Raw genomic sequence first — 13,381 nt, 5'->3', positions numbered from 1 at the left:
GGCCTCTCCTCAGGGCTCTCTATCTGTTTAAGTCTGCGAGCCAGCCCACCTAAAACATGGGCCCACAGCTACCAAGGCCAAAGGGGCTCAACTCGTCTGGCCTGTCCACCTGCACAACACAGGCCACAGACCATCCCCAACATCATTCCCGGAGCATCTCTGCAAGGAAAAAAACTTCCCAACCTGATTTTAAAATTGCCACCACCGATGGAGAGTCCACCCGGACCCTTGGGAAATTGTTCCTAGCCCACCTTCTTCCTCGCTGAGCCTCTTGTTTCCCAGCTCGCTCCCTCTTCCCGCCTGCCCTCCCTCTTCGTCTCGGGCTCTCGCCTCTCCCCCTCCCTTGCAGCCCTGCTTAGCACGGGCCTGATTGGGCCTGGGGGAGGCCCCACCTGCCGCAGAGTGTGTGCGGAGGGAGGGGACAGGAGGAGCGGCTGCAGTGCGCCGGCCAAATCCACGTTTCAAACCTGAGTTTGCCGGGGCTAGAAGATCTGGGAGCAGAGCGGCGCCGACCCCAGAGCCCCTGCGCGGGGCCAAGCAGGAGGGCAGCGCAGCGCTATGGTGAGCGGAGGCAGTTTCGGTGAGGCGAGGCGCGCGAGTCTGTCTCCGTGGGGGGGACGGCCTCAAACTCCGGGACTGCACCAGAAGCCGGGGCTGGGGGCGGGGCGCCGGGGTCCCGCTCGCCGAGCTCCGTGGCTCTTGTGCAGCAGCAGGTGAGGTGGGGTGGAAACAGGTGGCTAGGGGGTGTCTGGGTGTTACCTCCCCCCCCACCGCCAGGAGCAGCGGGGACCCTGAACAGCGCTGGGAAGGGTCTCAGCCCCCCACCCCCCAGGGCGGGTGCAGCCTGATTCCCCCCGCCTTTGCTGTTCGCACCCCGGCGACTGACCCGCTCCCCCCTCCGCCCCCTCTCCGCAGTACGGGTTCGTCAATCACGCCCTGGAGCTGCTGGTGATCCGGAATTACGGCCCCGCGGTTTGGGAGGACATCAAGTAAGTGTCGCCCCCCCAGCGCCGCGAGAGACACCGGCAGCCCTCCGCCCCCTGCCCCTCATCGCCGACCGACTGTCCCCGAGCCCGGCGCGGCCCTTGCCCCGCTGTCCCCGCGGCAGCAGCCGGGATCTTGCCCTGGGCGGTCTGTGGCCCCTTCCCCCGCCGGGATCTCCCCGCCCGGCCGCTCCGCGCTGCAGCCCAGAGCCAGGCTGGTTCCCACGCTCCTGAGCGGGGCGGGAGGCGGCCGCAGCAGCCGGGAGAGGCGGGTCAGGGCTGCAGGGCGAGAAGCAGCTCCCGGCTCGCTGGCAGCGGCTGAGCGGCACCGCTCAGGTTCGTGGGAAGGAAGGAGCCGGGTCGGTTCCACGCGCTCAGGCTCCCGAATGGGCTGAGCCGAGTTCAGTTGCTCGTGGGAATGTTGCAGACGCGCCAGCAGCAGCAGCAGCCTCCGGCGCTGATCCCAGGTTGAGCTCCCGGGGGGAGAGTCCCGGCCCTGGGGGCTTCCCCACATCCCGGCCCGCAGCCACCGCTCGCTTCTTTCCCACAGCGGCAGCTGGACTAGGCTAAGTGCAGTGACCGAGCGGGGTATTCAGTGTTGCACACGGATACATTTATGTTGCGCGCATGCATCACGGTTCAGGATTCATCGCTCTGCAAAGAAATGTGTAACTCTTAACGCCGTGGCCTGTACCGTACGGGACGTGAGAAACTAGGCTATCTGACAAAATGACGATTTGTAACGCTCTTTGCTTACCCCGGGCCCAGGACTATCTCACGGACAAATGTACAGGAAAATCCAACAGGAGTCCACATAGATGTGGCTTATGAATATTTCAATTTAATATGTGAAATAAACTCCACGCATTTTCAGATACGATGTGCACTTATTGGAGCTTTGTACATTTTGCCTTTTAAAAAGGCCTCACCAACTGATAGATATCAAGTTACTTAAATCAGATTGGTTAACTATCTCATTCTTATCCATGGTTTCCTGCATGTTTTTCCTAAATTTATATATAAAATAAAATGAACAAAAATTGGATTTAGTCAACATAATTATTTTATATTATATCTAATTTTACACTATTCAATTTTGTACATTTTATTGTATATTTTATCTTAAGAAATGAAATCCAAAAACTGTTTTATAATCATTATTACTAAAATGTTTTCTGCTGATTCTTAGCCTCACTATTTTTAATTTAAAAATTGTTTATGACTACAATATATGCTCATAGTTTCTTTGTGGGTTGATGGAGTTCTTTCTGCTTCACTGGCAGTAATTCAAGACTAACATAAGACTTAGTTACTTTTTAAAAATCAGTTGAATGTATAAACACTTGAGACACTTGAAAAAGCTTCTCTCCAATATGAAGGAGTAGTTTTATACATCTTATGTACAGTACTCTATCAAGCTGAGGCATTTCTGTTCCTAAGATGGCTGTATTTTCAGAGGTGGCTGTTTGGTCTGAGTATGAACTGAGATGGCTTTCTATGTGCCGTAACTGAATTAACAGCAGGAAAAGTCTTAACCAGAGATGCAACATTAATAAAAAATGAGCATTAAGGCACACATCAGTGGCTTGTGTCACTGTGTGATGCTTGCATTAGGCTTTTGTTGATCTATGGGTTACATTTGGTTAGTCTAGTCAGAATTAAGATTTGACAGATATTGTACTTTTTTGTTGAGGAAAACAGCATATATGCTCACAAAGACTTTCAATTCTGCAGTTATAGAATGATTTAAAGAAGTTCTTCATAAGAAAATGTAAAAGTCATAACAAAACAAGATGTAGGAGTTTGTTTATTCATTACATTAGTTAGGCAATGAACAATGTGGGATTTTAGTAACTCTAAATGCCTTAACCCTAATCTAAAATTATTTGCTCAGACAAAAACTTCCATAGAAGTCATTAGGTGGTTTTCTTGAGTTAGGAATAGGGGATCATCCCCCAAATTGCTGAAAATAGAGGTGAAGGGACATGTAAATTAAACTGAGCAAAAGATGATACTTATTTTTCCAGTATTAGGGACAGCAATTTTGACAGCACAAGACAAACAGGGATTTCAGTAACAGAAATTTCTGCTTGAAATCAACTGAAAAAACTAAGCAAACATGCTGGGTTGTGCCATTCAAATGTGATATAAATACACTTAGTGGGAAATTCAGTTTACTATATAGGAGTTCTTAAATCAGCCTGTGGCTTGGCAGGGCTGTATATATGGCTGTGGATTCTGTAGCTCTCTGATCAGCATTCTGTTTACCAATCATAAGATGAACCCCTAGATAAATATGAGGTAGCATGTGCAGTACTGGTAAACTGGGCTGGTTGGGGGGCCATCGGGATCCACTATGTCAGGAAAGCAAAACAATTATTGAATTTTCTCTGATCACATGCAGCCAGGGAAGGTGAGGAGGAAAGAGAGAGGAAATATGTTTTTGAGATTTATCTCACGACATTGTCAGTCTGTAATGATTGTGATATGCAACATCATGAAGCAAATACCACCACAGAATGTTAGGATGTTGTGCAGTGATTATTTTATACCTCCTTTTTGACTTTGCTGATAAAGTGGCTCTGCATCTATTCTACCACTAACTTAGATATTTTAAACACATATGCAGACATAGCTAAAAGTTTTGACAAAAAGAATAAAGGACATCAAAGAATAATATTAATGGTTGTGTCCCACTGGTAAAGAGGAAATACATGAAGGAAAAAGTCCATTACTCTTACTCACAGTAATATTTGATTAATTGTCTGTCCATACATTGAGAGACGTCACTAGGCCTGTCTAACGCCTGATGTAGATATCGCTAGGGCAACAGAAGAATTCTTATGTGATCAAACAGAGTATTGAATAATCTTGACACATCAGGAAGGCAATCAAAACTTATGTAATGGAATAGAAGGTAACAGACATTATATATACATATGCCTTGCACTTGAAATATTGTAATAAAACTGTAAATACAAACCAACCAGAAACAAATAAAACGTGTAATTGTGTTAATATAATTTTTGTGTTTTGTTAAAAACTGGATCTGAAATGTTATTTTGGAATTTATTCTATAAAATAATTATCTCAAAATTTTGAAACCTTGGGAAACAAATAGAATGCTAGTCTAAAATTAACTACAAGGAAAGGAATTAAAGAAATTCATTGGTCTTCATAAGGCAGATATAATTTGACAGGGTCTTGCAGCTTTTGCAGAGATACAGCAAGTTTGTATTCATCCATCATATACACAAACAATTTTTTTGAAAACAGCTTCAGAATGTAATAATACAAGCCTTTAAAATATTTGTAACTGGTTTATTGGAAAGGTTTATTAGAAACTGAATTAAGGTATGTTTTGTGGAATTTTACAATGTTGACATTTAGAAATTTTTAGGTTTCATGTTGCATATTTTATTAGCAACTCAAAACTGAGTTAAGAAATGCTAACTTTTTTTGTTGCTAATCATACATTCCTTTCTACCATCACTTTTCAAACCATTGTCTAAATAGTTATGACAATATTTCATTTATTGAGTTGTTTAGCATTATATTGATGTTTTGCACCAAATAATATTTAAAGGACAAAAAAATGAGCTATTTAATGTAACATTTGAAGTTTCCTTTTAGCAGATATTCAATAAGCTGATGTGGTTATAAAATGGAGAGTTCTAGTAAGTTTTAAATGGGTTATTTGTACCAATGGTACAGAATCATACTTATTAGATAAATGTGATACTTCAAAATAATATTTAGTGCTAAAGTCTCCATTCAGGAAAGCATCCATCCTTTGAGTACAGAGCTTCACACACACACAACTTTAAAATTCTATTGAAACTTAAGCACATTCTTAAAATCCAGCAGATGTGCAAGTGCTGTCTTGAACAGGGATGGATTTAAGCACATACATCAGGTTTTCCTATACAGGGGCCTAAACTCTGAAGTCTTCGGTTGTTTTGCCTTAGTAAGGACTCAAGAATTTGCTGCGTCCAAGAGTTTATAGTATTAGTTTTAAATTCTTGTTTATTACCTCTGCTAATATGAAGCAATTGAAGAGACTGTGTTATCATCTCTAATGAAGTCTCTTATACATGCTGCACAGCTATTGATTACCACTGATTAAGTAATGTGCTGTTATCCAATGTTGTTGCTCCTGCTAATCAGGGATTTGTCATTCTGAGACACACAACTAGTGTTCTTTAGACATTCTTGGTTCCTCCTTTATTTCACATAATGTGTATTATATACATCTTCATTCTTCAAAATGTGGGGTTTGTAGGAGCTTTTGCTTTGTTTTGCATTTTCTGGTAACAATTTCTAGATGGTAGATCAATCTGACATCCAGCATTATGTGATGCAGTGGGATTTTTTTCACCTAAGGAAAACAAAGTGAAATGCTTCACTGCATCATAGTCTAAGTCAGAACAGTGCTGCTCTCTAGGGGTAAATTTCATCTCAGGGCAGAGAGCCCACACAAGGTCCTGTGCACCATTTCAGCTCCATAATAAGATTTAGGCTTTAAAATTATTAGTCTTGTACAGGCCCTGAACCCTTGGATTAATTTCACCCTATAAAAGTGTTTATTTTTTGGAAGAGGGTAGAGGATTATATTTAACAACTGAGCCTGCTGGCAGTTGCTCTTATTTTTAATTTGATATTAGGGTCTTTGTGTGGTTTATTTAAAGTAGATCTCCATGCCACCTTTAAGGCTTTTTACTTCCTTTACTTTTAGCTGTAGGGCTTGTCACAAGATCTGCTTCCCCACATCTTGCATCTCACCTTGAAAGCAGTCTTCACACACTCCTGAGTAAATTCACCACCATGTGCTTTGGTTACAACGTTTTTGTACTATTTTGTGTACCCTCAGCATCAGACTTTCCTTACACTTCCAGGTACAAGGAGGAAAAAGCTCTCATCTCTTTGAGATCATGGGCTTCTTTACTCTTCTTTCCAACCCCCTGCTTTCCCTGTCTCTTATTTAACCATCCCAGCTGGTGAGCTTATTAACTAGTTAATTACTCAGTCCTAAACAATTCTCTCCAATTTGGCCCATATCGGGATGCTGAAAAAGTGCACAGAGTGGTTACCCAGCCTTGGGCTACTCCCACTCTGTCACAAGGCCTTTTTGACTGACCTCATTTTACTGAAATTTCCCTTTCTAAAGTTGAGCAACACTGCGTTACTTTTTGGCACCCTAGCTGTCTCTTGGATGGTGAACCTAATTATGTTGTGATCCCTATTACTTAGTGACTCAGCTACCGTCACTTCTTGAATTAGCTTCTCTGTGTTACTTAAGACTAAGTCAAAATTAGCCTTTCCTATTGTGTGTGTGCTCTAGATCTAGCTGTTTCAAGGAGCAATGACTAAAGTGGTCGGGAAATTGTTTCTCTGAACCTTGTCTTGTTGTACCCTTAGACCAGTTTATATGTGGGTTTATTGTCGTTATTATCATTTTGTTAGATTTTGCTGCCTCTTTGATATCTCTCCATAATGCTACTCAATTTCTTTTTCTTGATTGGGAGGCCAATTGAGTATAGCCCTACTAATGTATTTACATTCTTACAGCTTGGGGTTTTGTCCATATAGTCCTCTCCACTCCCTTTTTATCTCACTGGATTCTATGGAATTCTTTAAGTACAATTACTACCAGTCTCTTTAACCTAGTCTATTCATCTTATGTAATTTGTAACTAGGTATTACAGTATTCCAATAGCTTTTGTCATTTTCCCCAGATCTCCATAATGCTTGTTATCTCAATGTCTTTGTCCACTGCAAGTCATTCTAGTTAACCTATTTTTGTCTTTAAATTTCTGCCTTTGTATAGAGACATTTATCACTTTTATTCTTGACTAGGAGCCTGTTTTTATTAACTCTTCAATTCAATTTATTACATTTTTCTTTTAGGGCCCTGTTCCTACTGTTTGTTTGTTTGTAGTGCACTAGCACCCAAAGGCCCCAATCACCCATCGTTCTGGATGCTCTAAAGATACATATACTGTACCCTATGAAGATTTAATACCTGCCAGGAGAAGTTTACAATCTAACTGAAGACAGGATGCGGAAGAGGAAGAATAGCAGAATTACATCCATACTGTTACGTAGTCAAGCGATATGAATAACTTGATAGTTGTGGCTCATTTGAAGGATTTTTTAAATTAATAAATAAGATCCGCACTCTCCGACTTTCCTTTATTCTAGCCCAGTGGTTCCCAGCCTTTTCTCTGCCATGGCACACCTTGATACCTTCAATTATTCTGAGGCACACCACCATATAGTCTCCAAATGAACTCATGAATATTCATGAGCCAAGCCGGAACTCTTCAAGTAGTTTTTCAAAAAATTACGTGGCACAGCTATTCAGGCCTGATGGCACACCGGTGGGGAAACACTGTTCTAGCCAATGCTGCTGGGATGGTTTCTTGTAGATGTCACAGCATAGGTGAGCCTTGAGGATGGATATGAATAAGAAGAGGGTAGTGACCTTATGTATTATTCCCAGGAGGGCATTTCATGTGTGAGGGCCTTGTCTTCACCTCTCATATTTTGTGCCTTGTCTGGGTGCATGGGGTGACTATACTGTATCTTTTTAGGGGATGCAGCAACTTTCTCCCTCCCCATGTGCAGAAAGGGAGCAACACCCTGAAGAACTGTGCCACAAAAGGGTGTCTCTAAGGCACAATGGCCCCTGGTGCTCCTCTTGAGACTGTGTCATCTATGCATCACCCTTTACTCGTGGCTGTGTGTATTGGCACTCTCTAGCCTATGTTAAAGATTGGTCACCCCTATAGGGGAGGAACTCAGGGAGAGTGCTTTAGTTGAGTACACAGTGATTTAGAAAGCAGGGCATGTATGCAATCACGGGAGGTGGAAGCCAGTTTCAAAGACTTGATGAAAGGTGGCAGAATCTGCACTGCTTACTCTCGTGTAACGCAACTCATGCAAGTATTCCAGTAAATTCTGTGGGAGTAAAAACTAGTCAATATGAGGAAAAGGCTTGGAATCTGTCCTCCAGTTATTTTCTCTCTGCGGTTGGTTCCATGTGTAAAGCCGAAATGACAATTATATTAAATGCACATTTATGAATGGAAATCTCCACCAACCACAATATGAGAGATTACAGTAAAATGTATGGAATCTGTGACATTGGAAGATCAGGGGTTGCTACTAAAAAGCTGACATATAACAATGGTTATAATACAGTGGTTATTGAGATACAAGGGACAGGAAATAACTGTAGTATAGGGATATACTGTGTGGTAGTGGGGCGTGTTTTAATTGGGACCAAGGTAAATGTGTGTTTAAATTAGTTTTCATTTTAGCATTGTATTTCATTTTGGATTGTTTGATGCAGGTGGAAACTGACAAATCTTGTTCAGGGAAAGTTGATTTCTCTCTGCATCAAATGCGGAAAATGTTTACACATGGAAGAGCTGTAGAGAAAAGCTGTCTATGATTGCAGAATACCTCAGCAAGATTTTCATTTTATTACATGGAAAAATGACTACTTTTGCATTCTTGCGTAATTATTTCCACAATTAAAAAACAGAACAATATACAGTCACATTCTCTCTTCGTGGTTTCACTAACATCTATGCAGCCCTAAAACATTGGTTGGAGGACCAGTTGATTTAACTCTCACTGCCAAAAATGGCCAGATTTCTATGTATTTGGAGAACATATGTCAAGTTGTCAACCCAACTTTTAACTGCTCCCGTTTTGCCTAAATAATTTCTCCTATTGTCTGTTTAGTGTGCTAAAAGTACAAAATCCCTCGATTTATGTTCTGAAAGAAGCTACACTAATTGAAATGTGGTGAAATGAAACTTTATTTATGGTTTGGCACAGACACTGCTGTAAGACCCAGTCAGGAGAAATCACAAACATTATTAACATCTACAGTGTGGTTTTCAAGAAAACATTTTGGTATTCTCATAGAGGAAGAATGGTCTGAAAGGAAGGATAGTCATGTGGTTACGCTACTCAGGAAATCTAGATTAAATTCCTGGCTCTGACACGGATGTCTAGTGTACCCTTGGGCAGGTTCCTCTGTGTTTCTGTTTCCGATCTGTAAAATGGGGATGATAATACTTTTTCTCCTGATATTTATATGTTTAATTTATTTAGACTATAAGCTCTTCAGGGCAAGTATTGTCTTTTACTATATGTCTGTACACGGCTCTGACTTCAGTCGGGGCCTTCTAAGTACTAATACAAATAAAAACAGATTTAATAAATTTTATTAAAGGTAATGTTTAAAAGTACAAACAATTCAGAGTTCACACAAAGAGTTGCTGGACATCCAGGTATAGTATACAGATTATTGACGAGAGCAGAGTTTGGTTAGAAGTTTTAACAATGGCAATACAATCAATGGCAGACCTAGACAAAGTAGTAAAACTAACATGTGCAAGGTAACATTGGTACACTTTCTCAGTCAAAGAAGCATAGCCGAAGCTAGACAATAGGGTAACCAATAGCATTTCAGTTTAAACAAAAGCTAGTAAAGAGTTTGCATATGTTGACCAAATAAAAAACACATTGATTGCATGGAGGCCCAGCCAAAGTTAAGAGAAAAGTAATTAAATCATCTCTTTCCAAGCCACAGGCATCCAATGACTAGAGCAGACTAACATAGTAGATATTACTCCTTTAGAAGAGCACAAACAGGCATTAGAAAATATGTCTGTGTTGCTTTAGCATTAGTCAATACAGTGCAGTGGAAAGTGATTTTCCACAAACGTTTTCTGAGAACACTTTGTAGTGTTAAGTAATACAATTATAGTTTTAAATAATAGATGAGTGGAATTAAAAGGTAAAGGGAAGCAATAAAAGGTATCTTTTCATATAGGATTTAAAGAGATAGTCAGTGAGACGGACAGAGAGATACCGGATTGCTGTTTCTGGTGGCAGGAACTAGAAAGGAGAAGATTGCTCTTGTTACAGTTGCGGCTAGATTTTGGTTAGGAACAAAGTGAAGTGGAGTTAGAGGAGATGAGGAAGTGATTAGGACAGCAAGGAGGGACAAGGAGGCTGAAGGAAGCCAATGGAGAGGTTTAAAAACAATGCAGGCAATTTTAACTGGCTTCTGAAGTGCCACTCGTGTAGTTTGTTTCTGAAGTCTGATGTGACTGTGTTTCTTTGTACATGTGAGAAAGCAGGTAGAAGTATTCTGCACGTACTGGGAACTGGCTTTTGGGGAAGTGAAAGAAAAAGCTGCATTAGTAGTTGTGTAGATGAGAGGCATTGAAGTGGATTTTATCTTTAGTAAATGGAGAAAAATATCTATCAAATGCAAGAAGTTAAACCCACCAGATTAAAAGATAAAACTGCACAATCTTCCAAAAGATAAAACATAAAGAAGAAAGAAACTATGCACATACTGATGTAGGACATATCCCTTTACCATTTGCTTACTATAGTACATTGGGCTGGGGACAGGTACAGTTTGCATCATCTACATGGGAAGTGCAGCTCCCCAGCACCCAAACCTGTCCGACACCATATCTGCCAACACGGCTCTCTCTATTGGAAAGATGATACTTAAAGTCAATACTTCTACCAATGTATAGGATTTTCCACTGTTCCCAGTGATCACTGTGTAGCTCTTCTAGTACAGCAGGCGAGGCTGCAAATTCTTAACAGAGCAAGAATGTTGAGAGAGATGCCTATTTTAATACTCTTGAATATGAGACTTATCTTTAAAAAATCAATTCCATTTTAAAATGGTGTCTTCAGGATTTTCTTGCTATTGCTGTAATTTATGTCCTGTGGATGGCTGGTCTATCTGATGCTAGAAGAAAAATGTGAGAGGCAAAGTTCTTATGCAAGTGTTTATATATGATATCACTATTATTATATTTCAACAGTTACTGTACAACTAGTGGAAAACATTCATAATCTTAAGACAAATATTAACAGCTGCTTTCAGATCCTCAATGCTAAATTTAGATTTGGTACTTTGGCTTTTAGCTACAGAGCTGCATTACTTTGGAATTCACTCCCGTTGTCAGTTTGATGTAGTACTAACAATGCAGGATTTAATCCTGTGTTATAAACAGGAGTTGAAAACTCTGTGCAAAGATTTATAATATTAATGTGTTATAAAGATAGTTGTAATGCTGTGGTTTTGCACCACTGCTCATTTCTCTGTTGCCCTAGGACACTCTTGGAAATTAGGTATTTCGTCTCAGTGAAATGTCCTGGTGCAAATATTTTAAATACATTACAATTCCAATCTGATCTGGGCTGAAAGCAAAGAAATAGCAGGGCTGAGATTCTGGCTCCACCTGTGTGAGTGAACAAAGCTGGAGAGGATGCAGAAGGCTTCTTTCCTCCCTGTATTATATACCTGCATAGCAGTCAGTCACAATCCTAGAGCATAAACACCACAAGTTTCAGAATACTGCCAGCAGCACTAGATGCTCCAAAAGAGGTGTTGTTGGGCCCTTCTTCTGCTCCATTTTGGTATCCGTTGGGATTCTGAGGTCAGCATTGGAATAGAATGGTGTGCATGCCACCATCACAAAAGAGATGTAAGAGGTGCTTCTTTTCCCCAGTGCCTCTGTCCTTTGGGAACTAGCACTCGTGCAGTGTTCCTGCACACCCAGTTGCAGAGCTGCTATGTCTTCTACCACCATAGGTTTTCTCAAAGAGATTTTATAGAATTCCTGCCAGTGAGTATATGTTTAGTCTGAATTTTGGGTTTTCATTGTGTCATATCATATGGTCAACTGAATCAGTTCTTCTGGCAGGAAGTTTACATTAGAAACCACATAAAGGGCAGTTATACCTTATTGTGTGCACAAGTGTGTGCATGTGTTGTGTAAGGAGCTGCGAATGTAAACTTCCTGCCAGAGGAACTGATTCAATAAAACATTCCTATTCAGGGCAATACTCAATCACATTCTTAACTTTAAGCATATGTATAAGTGCTATCCAGAATAGGAAGGGACTTAAGCAGTTGTCTAAATGCTTTCCTGAAGCAGGGCCAGGAGTTGTGTGTTTGGTTTGTTTTTAGGATTCCTCTATCCCTTTGCCCCTACTTCCTTCTGTCTCTGACAGACACTCACATTGCTTTATGTCATGGCTTGGACTTAATTGTAGGAGTGCCAATGTGAATCAATAGAGGAGCTCTGCACCTACATGTATGTTCCTAGAACTGGTCATCCTGTCACAAGGTCACCAAACAGCCATCAGATTATATCAGCCTTAGATCATTTGGCCGGACTCTAACTGGTAACCTATGATGAACAAGGTATAAAAATCTAGATAAATAGGTAGAAAGTTTGCATATCTCATTATGATTCTCAGAGCCATCTAGTCTCTTAATATCAGAGTCTTCAAGCAGTCATTATCTTATTACCCCAGTCTCCAGTGTAATGAGACTTCTGGAAATTCATTCTGTCTCTAAATCTAATGAAATAATAAGTGCCTCGGCAACAGATGACTTTCCCAATTTATATATTAAGAAAATAATGAGCAAGCATAGAAAATACTTGGTTTTTTGTTTTTTTTTTAAATGGTGAGTGGGAAATGGTGTTGAATGGCCTTAAGTCTGATAAAGCTTACAATTATTTTTTTGATCTCTGTTCAGTACGTCTATTATTGCATTAGTGGTTGGATCCAGACAAAAAAAGGAGCCGACCAATTCCTTTTCATATCATAATACTCTTGTCACAGTCCCTGGATAGCCCCTTCTGAGATCCTTTTCCATTCCCCCGTGCCTTCACTTCTCTTTGGGAAGGGATCTCATAATCCAGCAGCTTTCCGAGGAGGTCTCTGGGTAACACCCCCCTTGTTACCAACAGCCATATCTAGTAGGCTCAATGGATTTGGCACCTGCAAGAGTTTTCCTTTGGGAGCCTGTGGAAAGTAATAATATGTAGAGAAACAGAAGCAGTTTCTTCATAGCATAGTGTGATTTATTTTCAAAAGGTACATATTACTCAGAGAAATGGATTTAAAACAGCAAAAAGACTGACTTGCATACCCTCTTATCTACACCTGGCATTCTCCCCAAACTCTCCTAGGTAGATGGGATTTAGCTTAGGTGCTCCTCCCTGTTATCTTGGGGATCAAGTGATAGCCAGCTTGCTGCAGACCCTGACTCCACCTCAGTCTGTGTCAGCCTGAAGTGGCTGGCAACTTCTCCCTCCATTTCTGCAGGCTGTTACCTGTGAGGTTTTAGTATCCCCTTTCATCTTAGGTTTGGCCTGAGAAAAGTAAGCTTTACCAGCGTGGAGGAAGCCAGACGGGCATTATTCCCCCCATTGTTCACTTAAGGAGCCTTGGTGTATTCTCTGTTATTATCTTTGTCATTGTTTTGCCTTTCCTGCTTGATTTTTTTTTAACAACCTCTTTTTATCTCACTGCATAGTCAATAATCCATTGTACAC

At 41.1% G+C, this 13,381-nt stretch overlaps 1 protein-coding gene across 2 annotated transcripts in view; it reads left to right on the top strand.

Moving 5' to 3' along the window:
- Positions 1 to 421: 421 nt before the first annotated feature.
- GUCY1A1 (guanylate cyclase 1 soluble subunit alpha 1) overlaps positions 422 to 13,381 on the top strand; it is a 49,276-nt gene continuing 36,316 nt past the window's right edge. The window contains exons 1-2 of one of the 2 annotated variants that reach the window (XM_067551848.1): positions 422 to 561; positions 916 to 989. The gene's annotated coding sequence lies outside the window, so the exon portion shown is untranslated. The remainder of the gene's footprint in view (positions 562 to 915; positions 990 to 13,381) is intronic. The other variant, XM_067551849.1, reaches the window with a different exon arrangement.

The sequence above is a fragment of the Emydura macquarii genome, unplaced genomic scaffold, assembly GCF_026122565.2.
Source record: "Emydura macquarii macquarii isolate MOO-44397 ecotype Brisbane River unplaced genomic scaffold, CSIRO-AGI_Emac_v2 contig_1363, whole genome shotgun sequence".
In the NCBI taxonomy this organism is placed as follows: domain Eukaryota; kingdom Metazoa; phylum Chordata; order Testudines; family Chelidae; genus Emydura; species Emydura macquarii.
The sequence above is the reverse complement of the archived record's forward strand: the minus strand, read 5'-3'. Positions and strand labels throughout refer to the sequence as shown.